The 12494-nt window shown below is 45.1% G+C and overlaps 1 protein-coding gene across 1 annotated transcript in view; it reads right to left on the bottom strand.

The window, feature by feature from the left end:
* LOC137323529 (contactin-associated protein-like 5) overlaps positions 1-12494 on the bottom strand; it is a 930346-nt gene that overhangs the window by 53610 nt on the left and 864242 nt on the right. The gene's annotated exons all lie outside the window — the stretch shown is intronic.

Raw genomic sequence — 12494 nt, forward strand, 5'->3', positions numbered from 1 at the left:
ATACATTTCAGTAGGAAGAACGAGGAGAGGCAATATAAACTAAACGGTACAATTCTAAAAGAGGGTACAGTAGCATCGCGGTTATGTTATTGGACTAGTTATCCAGAGGCCTGGACCAATAATCTAGGGTCATAAGTTCAAATCCCACCATAGCAACTGAGGAATTTAAATTCAATTAATTAAACAAAATCTGGAATTTAAAAAAAACTAGTATCAGGAATGTAATGAAACTACTGAATTGTCATAAAAATCCATCTGGTTCACTAATGCCTTTTAGGGAAGGAAACCTGGTCTGGCCAACATGTGACTCCAGACCCACAGTAATGTGGTTGATCCTTAATCACCCTCTGAAATGGTTTAGCAAGCCACTCAGTTGTCCAGAAGGTAGCTCACCACCACCTTCTCAAGGACAATTAGGGATGGGCAATAAATGCTGGCCTTGCCAGTGACACCCACATCCCATGAACGAATATTAAAAAAAAGGAACAGAGGGATCTGGGGGTATATGTGCACAAATCAATGAAGGTGGCAGGGCAGGTTGAGAAAGCGGTTAAGAAAGCATAGGGCATCCTGGGCTTTATAAATAGAGGCACAGAGTACAAAAGCAAGGAAGTTATGTTGAACCTTTATAATACACTGGTTTGGCCACAACTGGAGTATTGTCCCCAGTTCTGGGCACCGCACATTAGGAAGGATGTGAAGACCTTAGAGAGGGTGCAGAAGAGATTTACTAGAATGATTCCAAGGATGAAGGACTTCAGTTACGTGGATAGACACTTCAGTTACGTGGATAGACTGAAGAAGCTGGGGTTGTTCTCCTTAGAGCAGCGAAGGTTAAGAGGAGATTTCTTAGAAGTATTCAAAATCATGACGGGTCTAGACAGAGTAGATAGATAGAAACTGTTCCCATTGGTGGAAGGGTCAACAACCAGAGGACATAGTTTTGAGGTGATTGGCAAAAGAACCAAAGGCGACATGAGGGAAAAACTTTTTTACGCAGCGAGTGGTTATGATCTGGAATGCACTGCCTGTCAGGATGGTGGAGGTAGATTCAATTGTGGCTTTCAAAATGGAATTTGATAAGTACTTGAAGGGAAAAAAAATTGCAGGGCTATAGGGATAGGGCGGGAGAGTGGGACTAGCTGTATTGCTCTTGCAGAGAGCCGGCATTGACTCGATGGGCCGGATTCTAGACAGCTGAAGGCACAGGTAATGGGGCCAAGGATGTCATGGATGCAAAAGAGGCCAGAATTGGAGGAACGTAGAGTCCATTTTAAATTAAATTGATTAGAAACAGCAGATACAGCAAGATTCACCAAGAGCAACGCCTTAAAAGAATTTTATTAAATTGTATGTTAGGGCTCAAGAAGAAATGCAACATCTTTACTAGGGTCCAAAACCGGGCAGAAGGGTGAAATCCTGAAGAGTCCGGTTGATTTGCTTTGCTAACGATGAAAAATCATTGAAAATCTTAAGAAGTTCTGGATGGATTTTTTCATCATTCTCTCGTGCTGACATTAGTCATGTTTGTCGGTTAATTGCCCTCTAGGAAGGGTGTCAGCAGTGGCTCAGTGGTAGCACTCTTGTATCTGAGTCAGAAGGTCATGGGTTCAAGTCCCACTCTAGAGACTTGAGCACATAATCCAGGCTGACACTCCAGTGCAGTGCTGAGAGTGCGCCGCACTGTCGGAGGTGGAGTTTGGATGAGATGTTAAACTGAAGCCCTTTCTGCCCTCTCAGGTGGACGTAAAAGATGCCATGGCGCTATTTCAAAGAAGAGCAGGGGAGTTCTCCTGAAGTCCTGGCCAATATTTATTCCTCAACCAACATCACTAAAAGCAGATTCTCTGGTCTTGATCTCATTGCTGTTTGTGGGACCTTGCTGTGCGCAAATTGGCTGCTGCGTTTCTGACATTACAACAGTGAAGACTTCAAAAGTACACCATTGCCTGTAAAGCACTTTGGGACATCCTGAGGTCATGAAAGGCGTTATATAAATGCAAGTTCTTTCTTCTTGGATGAATACTTCTGTCGTCTACCCGCCTCAAAAGGTGCTGAGTACTTTGCTCCGTTGTTCTTACATCCCAGATCTGGTAATGTTCCAGCCGCAGTAATGAAGCCTCTCCTCTGCTGTGCTAATGTTAAGTACATGCAACTGTTTGACACATCAAAGGTACTGGGCAGTAAGTGGCACGAGCTCACTTAATTAGACCAAGTGTCGTGTTTTAATTACGTGAAACTGTTTACCTGCTCTGAAAACGATTCCTCTGGTGAATATTTCGGTACTATCGGGGTGTCATGTGAGTGCTGAGACCTGCTCTTCTTTTGGTTTACTCAGACTATCAGAGAAGCGAACAGGCTTTTCTATCTTTTTCACTGGTGGTGACCGCTACAGGCTACAGAAATGAACGCCTATTTAATGGCTTCCAGGTAGGTTTGCACCGGCACAGCTGCCCAATTGGACTGAGATTGGTTTCTGTCACAGGCAGAACATACCCATTTGTGCCGGGAGAAAGCAACAACTACTGAACAGCTCGCAGCATGTGGAGAAAACAAAATACATCCATAATGAGGGCTAATACATAATAACGGTGCAGGTGTAAATTGGACACACTGCAATATTATACGAACACTGCGCAATTAATCTTGAAAACTGCCAGAAGGCTCAGAACACATTTGGTTCCAGATGCAGCGCTGCATGTGATTATTGGACAATGGAATGCACTCTGCGCAGGCTTCTGGTAGCACTCTCCATTCATGTTGCACAACAAATATAGATGAAAGCAAATAATAAGACAGTCAACACTGCTCTAAAATGGGGACTTTTCTAATGTATTAAAGAGGGCAGGCCATATACCAAGGCATTCAGTAACTGATGCTAACATACAGTAAATAACTATGTGGATCAATTCATCATGCTTGTATTTAATTCCATTATCTCATAAACCCATTTGTATTCTGCTAAAGTATTTTCTGTGGCCGTGGGGCATTTTCCCTCCTCATCTTCTCGGCAGCTTTTGGCATGTTGATCATACCATTCTGATGCAATGCTTCTCCCCCTGAGTTCAGTGGGATTCTCCTTGCTTGGTTCCATTCTTACCTATCTTATCATAGCCAAAGCATCTCTAGCAATGGCTCCTCTTCCCGTCCCCAAGCCTTCATCTTGTAAGTCCCCACAAGGATCCATTCTTCACCCCCCTCCTCTTTGTCAGTGTTGTCCAATATATCAGCCACGAGCCACGTTTGGCTAATTAAGAATCATAAGAACATAAGAAATAGCAGGAGTAGAGCATATGGGCCTCAAGCCTGCACCGCCATTCAATAAGATCATGGCTGATCATTCCAGATGTGACGAATTGCATTTCGGATTTGTACGTCAAAAATGAGTAATAAACACCGTCGTTGGGCATGTGATCTCAATACACATATTCACGTGTTAACTTTAACCTTTTTGTGCATTTGTTGGTAAAATGGTAAGATGAAAAGCAGAGCGTGCGAATATTTTTTAATCATTGTGATTGCTTTACTTCCTTGGTTATTGAATGGTGATAGATGTTTAAATAAATATACAAATGCGAAGTACATTTTTCCGTATTGTGCAATTGCATGTAAAGTGTTTTCTACTAAAATGAGAGCCTGTGGCTAAAACAGTGACACCGTAGCCACACCTGCGGCTAATCGGCGATTTCTAATGAACAACACTGATCTATACGCAGCCCCTTGGTAACATCATCTGCCTCTGTGCTGTCAGACTGCTTGTCTGACATCCATTCTTGGATGAGTCTCAATGTTATCCAGCTAAACGTAGGGACAATCAAAGCAATCGTCATCAGCTCCCACCACAAACTCTGCCGTCAACTGCATCACCATCCTGGCCATTGTCTCAGGTTGAACCAGAATGTTTGCAACTCAGTATCCTATCTGACCCCAAGTTGAGTTCCTGACCTTACATCCTCCCCAAGACAAAGTCTGTCTGCTTCCATGTTGTTAATATCATCCACCTCTGTTCCTAATTAAGCCGATCAACTGCAGAAACCCTCAGCCATGCCTTCATCACCGCCATAATCAACTATTATTCCTGGCCATTCTTCCATCCTCCACCCTTCATAAACCGCAACCCATCCAAAACTTTGTGTTCTATCCTGCACCAAATCCCATTTGTTCATCACTCTTTTCCTAGCTGACCTACATCAGCTCCCAGACCCCAAAGGCTCAAATTTAAAATTCTCATTCTAATATTTAAGTCTCTTAAGGGGTTCACCCCCCTCCCTTTCTCTGTTACCTCCTCCAGAAATACAACCCACCCCCGAACTCTTAATTCCTCTGACTCTGGCCTCTTGTACACCCCCTCCTCCATTCACTCCACTATTGGCAGCTGTGCCTTCAGCTGCCTAGGCCCCATACTCTGGAATTCCCTCCCTAAACCTCGCTGCTTGTCCTCTTCCCTGGCCTTTTTTAAGACCCTCTTTGAAACCCATGCTCTAGAGACTTGAACACATAGTCCAGGGTGACACGTCAGTACAGTACTGAGGGAGTGCTGATCTGTTGGAAGTGCCATCTTTTGTATGAGACATTAAACCGAGGCACCCTCTGCCCTCTCAGGTGGACGTAAAAGATCCCATGACACTATTCAAAGTAGAGCAGGGTAGCTCTCCCGGTGTCCTGGCCAATATTTATCTCTCAACCAACGTCACTAAAAAAATGTTTTTTAATCTCAATGCTGTTTATGGGGCCCTACTGTGCACAAATTTCTCTACTGCTGAAGTTTGAATTAAGGTATGTTGTGTCAGGGCAATGGGAAATGTATTCTGAATCCAATCTGATCTGGGAATATTTGATGCTGCACTGTTCCACATTATTAACATCCTTTATCTCGATGAATACAACATTCAGAAAGATGTAAAAAAAACATTAAAAATGACCTTGTGTGTATGACTGATGATAACGGATGGTGAGATTATGAGGATTCCGAGCTAGTGCTGAGCTATTATGTGCATTTCAGACACCATCGATGTATGTACTGGCTCAGCACTAATGGCCTGCCTGTGTATTTCTAATAACCTGCCAACACTCACTGTCTAGGTTCACAAAGGGACAATGGCCACTTGGACCAGATACTGTGCGGCTATTAGCATCCACCAAGTTAGCGATTTCAGGAAAGGAGATGGATTTGGCGGGGGTGGGAGGGGGGGTTGGGGGTAGAAGAGAGCAGAAAATTAGGAGGGAAACAACAGAAAAGAAGATTTTGATAAACATGATTGGATAAATAATTGAAAAGGAAACATTTGCAGGGCTATGGGGAGGGAAAGAGCAGGGGAGTGGGACTAATAGGATAGCTCTTTCAAAGAGCCAGCACAGGTATGATGGGATGAATGGCCTCCTTCTGTGATATGATTCTAAATTTGTTTCCTGTATATGGCTTTTTACATTTAATTATTTGTACTTAAATATGCCAAATGTGTATTCTGTTCAAATGGGTTCTCACAGTGTCAGCTTGACTTAGTTGGTAGCATCTCATCTCATCTCATCTCCGAGCCCGAAGGTTGTGGCTGCAAGTCCCACACCAGACTGTTCTGGCAGGTGATCCTATGGAACAAGTTGAAGGGTGAAGCAGGGTGTACACCTGGGGGGTTATATTGGATAACCCCCAAAACCGGGCTCGGAGGTTGCGGTGCACGATTAACCCGCACCCGGTCATTGAGATGCAGGCAGCACATAACATTTGTGCTACCTGGTGATTTATCTGATTGCTGCGAGCAGCCAGGCCGAGCTCCGCTGTTGAGTGGCTGCTCACCAGCAGGGGGCCCAGATATCGCGAGTGGCTAGCGCCACTTAAAGGCACCCCGGACCTCTTAAAGACAGCCTGCACCTCTTACTTGCAAAATATGAGATACCAGTCCTCACGGAGATCAGACATTTCACACATAAAACACAGATGCACGTCCCGTCCCAATACTTACAAACTGTTGAGTTATGTTAAACTTTGAATAAAGGTTGCGCACGACTAAATCCCACATCCTCCAATCTGCATGCCAGACCTCACCAATCTGCTGATCTGCGTTTGTACCAGGCCTGCGAGAGAGCATGCCCCAAGGTTCTCTGCTGATGCACTAGAGGCCTTGATGCAAGAGGTGGGCAGAAGGAAGGGCATCCTATATTTGCAGGAGGGCAAGAGGCCCTCCAGATATATGCTTCCGAGGTAGTGGGAGGTAGTAGGGGACGAAGTTAATGCCAGGCGCATAGCAACATGAACATGAATGCAGTGCAGGAAGAAGTTCAATGCTTTGACATGAGTGGTCAAGGTGAGTGAGGTTAACTGTCAAGTGGTGTCTCCTAGCAACTGCACCACTAGTCGCATCCACTGCTCCACGCACTACAGCCCCCATCACCCACATACCAATAAATTCTTTCAATCAGTACTCTACTCTTCCAATCAGATGCTTCACACACCCTTACATATTACCACTGTTGCAAGCCGCACACCCACAACTCACAGGTCACACACACTGGCGATTCAACCATGATAGGCACATCACCCAAACATCCTGCAGGACACTCATCGACACACGTTCCGCTTTCTTGCAGGAGAAAGTGGTGCATAACAGGAGGCAGCAAGTGGCAGTGGCTCCATGGAACATGAACCTGCTGTCCTCTCTCAGGATGACAGCATTCCTGTCACACCCCTGTCACTCTGCCAGTGCCCTTGCTGTTGCCTGTCAGCTAGCCAGCCCACTCCCTGTAGAGTACTGAAAGTTTATTATAGGAAGATAGGAACAGGAGTAGGCCATTTAGCCCCTCGAGCCTGCTCCGCCATTCAATGAAATATGGTTGATCTGTGACCTAACTCCATATACCCGCCTGAGCCCCACATCCCTTAATATTTTTGGTTAACAAAAATCCATCAATCTCAGATTTTAAATTAACAATTGAGCTAGTATCAACTGCCGTTTGCGGAGGAGAGTTCCAAACTTCTACCACCCTTTGTGTGTAGGAGTGTATCCTGACTTCAATCCTGCAAGTCCTGGCTCTAATTTTTAGGCTATGTCCCCTAGTCCTAGTATTCAAGTTTCGAAGTATAGGAGACCTCTAAAAACAGGTTAAATACATCAGCAGCCAGAAGCAATTATCCAGGAGCTAACTTGTAAATCCCGTATAATCCCTTTAAATAGTGCTGGTGGGGGGGGGGGGGAGGGGGGAGGGTCCTCCATGCTGTTTACGACCTGTTCAGCTGTGCGAGGTTAAGACAGTATGTTGACTGGAGCATTGTGTTCCAAAATCGCATCTATCCCTTTAAATCAACGTTACACACTGGTCCACTGCATATTCTCCCTACTTTGCATGCTGACGGCGTTAGTTATTTGCGTGCGTGCAAATGTCTTTTTTTATTCGTTCGTGGGATGTGGGCGTCGCTGGCGAGGCCGGCATTTATTGCCCATCCCTAATTGCCCTTGAGAAGGTGGTGGTGAGCCGCCTTCTTGAACCGCTGCAGTCCGTATGGTGAAGGTTCTCCCACAGTGCTGTTAGGAAAGGAGTTCCAGGATTTTGACCCAGCGACGATGAAGGAACGGCGATATATTTCCAAGTCGGGATGGTGTGTGACTTGGAGGGGAACGTGCAGGTGATGATGTTCCCATGCGCCTACTGCCCTTGTCCTTCTAGGTGGTAGAGGTCGTGGGTTTGGGAGGTGCTGTCGAAGAAGCCTTGGCAAGTTGCTGCAGTGCATCCTGTGGATGGTACACACTGCAGACACGGTGCGCCAGTGATGAAGGGAGTGAATGTTTAGGGTGGTGGATGGGGTGCCAATCAAGTGGGCTACTTTGTCCTGGATGGTGTCGAGCTTCTTGAGTGTTGTTGGAGCTGCACTCATCCAGGCAAGTGGAGAGTATTTCATCACACTCCTGACTTGTGCCTTGCAGATGTTGGAAAGGCTTTGGGGAGTCAGGAGGTGAGTCACTCGCCGCAGAATACCCAGCCTCTGGCCTGCTCTTGTAGCCACAGTATTTAAATGGCTGGTCCAGTTAAGTTTCTGGTCAATGGTGACCCCCAGGATGTTGATGGTGGGGGATTCAGGGATGGTAATGCCGTTGAATGTCAAGGGGAGGTGGTTAGACTCTCTCTTGTTGGAGATGGTCATTGCCTGGCACTTGTCTGGCGCGAATGTTATTTGCCACTTATGAGCCCAAGCCTGGATGTTGTCCAGGTCTTGCTGAATGCGGACTCGGACTGCTTCATTATTTGAGAGGTTGCGAATGGAGCTGAACTCTGTGCAATCATAAGAACATAAGAACATAAGAAATAGGAGCAGGAGTAGGCCAATCGGCCCCTCGAGCCTGCTCTGCCATTCAATAAGATCATGGCTGATCTGATCCCAACCACAAATCTAAAGAACACAAGAAGTAGAAGCAGGACCCGGCCACTCAGCCCCTGGGCCCTCTCCAACACCCACAGGGCATTGACCGATCCGAACTCAGCTTCATGTCCAATTTCCTGCCCGCTCCCCGTAACCTCTAATTCCCTTCACTTCTAGAAAACGGTCTATCTCTGTTTTAAATTTATTTAATGATGTAGCTTCCACAGCTTCCTGGGGCAGCAATTTCCACAGACCTACTACCCTCTGAGTGAAGAAGTTTCTCCTCATCTCAGTTTTGAAAGAGCAACCCCTTATTCTAAGATTATGCCCCCTAGTTCTAGTTTCACCCATCCTTGGGAACATCCTTACCGCATCTACCCGATCAAGCCCCTTTACAATCTTATATGTTTCAATAAGATCGCCTCTCATTCTTCTGAACTCCAATGAGTAGAGTCCCAATCTACTCAACCTCTCCTCATATGTCCACCCCCTCATCCCCGGGATTAACCGAGTGAACCTTCTTTGTACTGCCTCGAGAGCAAGTATGTCTTTTCTTAAGTGTGGACACCAAAACTGTATGCAGTATTCCAGGTGCGGTCTCACCAATACCTTTTATAACTGCAGCAATACCTCCCTGTTTTTATATTCTATCCCCCTAGCAATAAAAGCCAACATTCCGTTGGCTTTCTTGATCACCTGCTGCACCTGCATACCAACTTTTTGATTTTCTTGCACTAGGACCCCCAGATCCCTTTGTACTGCAGTACTTTCCAGTCTCTCGCCATTAAGAAAATAACTTGCTCTCTGATTTTTCCTGCCAAAGTGCATAACCTTACATTTTCCAATATTATATTGCATCTGCCAAATCTCCGCCCACTCACCCAGCCTGTCTATATCCCCTTGCAGGTTTTTTATGTCCTCTTCACTCTCTACTTTCCCTCCCATCTTTGTATCATCTGCAAATGTTGATATGTTGCACTCGGTCCCCTTCTCCAAATCGTTAATATAGATTGTAAAGAGTTGGGGACCCAGCACCGACCCCTGTGGAACACCACTGGTTACTGGTTGCCAGTCCGAGAATGAACCATTTATCCCAACTCTCTGCCTCCTGTTCGATAACCAATCCTCCACCCATGCCAGAATATTACCCCCAATCCCGTGATTTTTTATCTTAAGTAATAATCTTTTATGTGGCACCTTGTCGAATGCCTTCTGGAAGTGTAAATACACTACGTCCACTGGTTCCCCTTTATCCACCCTGTACGTTATATCCTCAAAGAACTCAAGCAAATTTGTCAGACATGACTTCCCCTTCATAAAGCCATGCTGACTTTGTCCTATTAAATTATGCTTATCTAAATGTTCCGTTACTGTCTCCTTAATAATAGACTCCAAAATTTTACCCACCACAGATGTTAGGCTAACTGGCCTATAATTTCCAGCCTTCTGCCTACTACCCTTTTTAAATAACGGTGTTACATTCGCAGTTTTCCAATCTGCCGGGACCTCTCCTGAGTCCAGGGAATTTTGGAAAACTATCACCAAAGCATCCACAATCCCTACTGCCACTTCCCTCAAGACCCTAGGATGTAAGCCATCAGGTCCAGGGGATTTATCCGCTTTGAGTCCCATTATTTTACTGAGTACCATCTCCTGAGTGATTTTAATTGTATTTAGCTCCTCCCCCCGTAGAGCCCCCTGTTTGTCCAGTGTTGGGATATTCTTAGTGTCCTCTACCGTAAAGACTGAAACAAAATATTTGTTCAGCATTTTTGCCATCTCCATGTTTCCCACCATTAATTTCCCGGTCTCATCCTCTAAGGGACCTACGTTTGCCTTAGCCACCCTTTTTCTTTTTATATAACTATAGAAACTCTTGCTATCTGTTTTTATATTTTTTGCTAATTTCTTTTCATAATCTAACTTCCCTTTCTTAATCAATCCTTTAGTTACTTTTTGCTGTCTTTTGAAGACTTCCCAATCTTCTATCCTCCCACTAAGTTTGGCTACCTTATTTGTCCTTGTTTTTAGTTGGATACTATCCTTGATTTCTTTACTTAGCCACGGATGGCTGTCATTTCTTTTACACCCTTTTTTCCTCAGTGGAATATATTTATTTTGAAAGTTGTAAAATAACTCCCTAAATGAACAACACTGCTCATGTACCGTCTTGCCCTTTAATCTATTTTCCCAGTCCACTTTAATCAATTCCGCTCTCATACCATCATAGTCTCCTTTATTCAAGCTCAGTACGCTTGTTTGAGAATCAACCTTCTCACCCTCTAATTGGATATGGAATTCAACCATGTTGTGGTCGCTCGTTCCAAGGGGATCCTTAACTAGGACATTATTAATTAATCCTGACTCATTACACAGGACCAGGTCCAAGGTTGCCCGCCCCCTTGTAGGATCAGTTACATACTGCTCAAGAAATCCATCCCTGATGCACTCAATGAACTCGTCCTCAAGGCTGCTCTGCCCAATTTGATTTGTCCAGTTAATATGATAATTAAAATCCCCCATAATTATAGCTGTTCCCTTATTACATGCCCCGACTATTTCCTGATTAATACTTCTTCCAGCAAAGTTGCAACTCTAATCATTAGCGAACATCCCCATTTCTGACCTTATGATGGAGGGAAGGTCATTGATGAAGCAGCTGGGCCTAGGACACTGCCCTGAGGAACTCCTGCAGCAATGTCCTGGGGCTGAGATGATTGGCCTCCAACAACCACTACCATCTTCCTTTGTGCTAGGTATGACTCCAGCCACTGGAGAGTTTTCCCCCTGATTCCCATTGACTTCAATTTTACTAGGGCACCTTGGTGCCACACTCGGTCAAATGCTGCCTTGTTGTCAAGGGCAGTCACTCTCACCTCACCTCCGGAATTCAGCTCTAAGATGGTGTCCAGCACACGCCATGCTAGAAGTGTGCACGCGCATTCCGGATGCCACTTTGGCTCCTTAGGTGGTTGCATAGCTACTACAAAATGTGCGCTGCACGGCCCAATTTATAGCCCCTGGTGTCCCGGTCAACACTCGCCCCCTCAACCAACACCAGAGACAGACTGATTGTTCATTCATCTCAGAGCTGTTAATGCAATTTTGCTGTGTGCAAAATGGCTGACATGTTTGTACATAATAGATATATGCACTCTATAAACTCTATAAACTTCAGCTCATCCAAATCTCTGCTGCCCATATCCTAACCCGCATCAAGTCCCGTTCACCCATTGCCCCTATGCTCGCCGACCTACATTGGCTCCCGGTCCAGCAATATCTCAATTCTAAAATTCTCATCCTTGTTTTCAAATCCCTCCGTGGTCTTGCCGCTTCCTATCACTGTGACCTCCTACGGCCCTCCAACCCTTCGAGATCTCTGAGCTCCTCCAATTCTGGCCTCTTGCGCCTCCCCAATTTTAATCCCTCCACCATCGGTGGCCGTGCCTTCAGCTGCCTAGGCCCTAAGCTATGGAATTCCCTCCCAAAATCTCTCTGCCTCTCTACCTCTCTCTCCTCCTTTAAGACACTCCTTAAAACCTACCTCTTTGACCAAGCTCCCGTTCTAATATCTCCTTATGTAGCTCGGTATCAAACTTTTTTGAAAACGCTCTTGTGAAGCGCATTGGGACAGTTTACTATGTTAAAGGTGCTATATAAATGCAAGATGTTGCCGTTGTTCAAAGTAATTCTCTGTACTTGAGATGTTTCTTTCGTGTATTGGACTATCTGCTTCTCCTATCTATGATGTGCCTTTAAAAAGAAAGACTTGCACTTATACAGCAGTTTTCATGACCTCAGGACGTCACAAAGTACTTTTTGAAGTGTAGCCACCGTTGTAATGTAGGAAAAGCAGTAGCCAATTTGTGCAGCCCAAGGTCCCACAACAGCAATGAGGTAATGAGCAGATAACCTGTTTTTAAGATGATTGTTGAGGGATAAATATTGGCCGGGGGAACTCCCTTGCTCTTCTAATAAATAATACCATGAGATCTTTTACATCCACCTGAGAGGGCTGATGGGGCCTTAGTTTAGAGCCTAATCCGAAAGACTGGTTTTTATCTATCCCAGGTGCACAACTTTAATCTGTCCAGATCGTTAACAAATGAAGTTATTGTGAATATGCAGTCAAATATTTATCTTA

This window comes from Heptranchias perlo, chromosome 7, assembly GCF_035084215.1.
Source record: "Heptranchias perlo isolate sHepPer1 chromosome 7, sHepPer1.hap1, whole genome shotgun sequence".
Lineage (NCBI taxonomy): Eukaryota > Metazoa > Chordata > Chondrichthyes > Hexanchiformes > Hexanchidae > Heptranchias > Heptranchias perlo.